The sequence below is a fragment of the Azolla caroliniana genome, unplaced genomic scaffold (genome assembly GCF_043228905.1).
Source record: "Azolla caroliniana isolate FFs.n. ecotype wild unplaced genomic scaffold, voAzoCaro1.0.p SCAF_14, whole genome shotgun sequence".
Lineage (NCBI taxonomy): Eukaryota > Viridiplantae > Streptophyta > Polypodiopsida > Salviniales > Salviniaceae > Azolla > Azolla caroliniana.
Window position 1 is genome coordinate 1,908,741 of NW_028230449.1, and position 602 is coordinate 1,909,342.

A 602-nucleotide genomic window follows, 5' to 3' on the forward strand; every position below is an offset into this window, starting at 1 on the left:
GGGGTCTTCATCATCCGGCTCCGTAACCGGGTACTCTTCATCCGGCTTCATGCCGGGTACTCTCCATCATATGGTTCCGTAACAGCCTCCGGGCTTGCCGTCATTCATCTCCGGACATCCCATCCGGAGGGACCGTAATCCCAACACATTCCACAATACAAACAATTGGATCCCACGGGTAGGATGCTCTAGTACCATATGTGACTAAATGACCACCCTACTAGACAAACTTAGTTTAATAATCCGATAAACCCTTGGAGAAGATATGGCGAATAAATAGAATGTACTTACATTTTAATGCGATTAAATAATTTTATAACTTGCCTCCATAGCATAGTGGTAGTGCATTCCCTTCGTAAGGGAAAGGTCGTGAGTTCAATCCTCACTGGTGGCTTTCCTTCTAATTCTCATACTTCTACCTTGCCACGAACAAAAGTATCAAACAAGATGTACAAGGTTAAGTTATCGTTCCAATTTAGTAATCTCCATGAAGGAGTGTATGGAAATGAACAAAAAATGAGTCAATACGTAGTCATGATGGTTTGGGACATTAACGAAAATGAAATATGTAGATCATATAAATTCCCAGAATATTTATACTT

At 40.9% G+C, this 602-nt stretch overlaps 1 non-coding gene across 1 annotated transcript; it reads left to right on the forward strand.

The window, feature by feature from the left end:
• The first annotated feature begins 322 nt into the window (after nt 1–322).
• TRNAT-CGU (transfer RNA threonine (anticodon CGU)) lies at nt 323–394 on the forward strand. The gene has a single exon. It is a non-coding gene; the product is annotated as a tRNA-Thr (tRNA).
• The last annotated feature ends 208 nt before the right edge of the window (nt 395–602 follow it).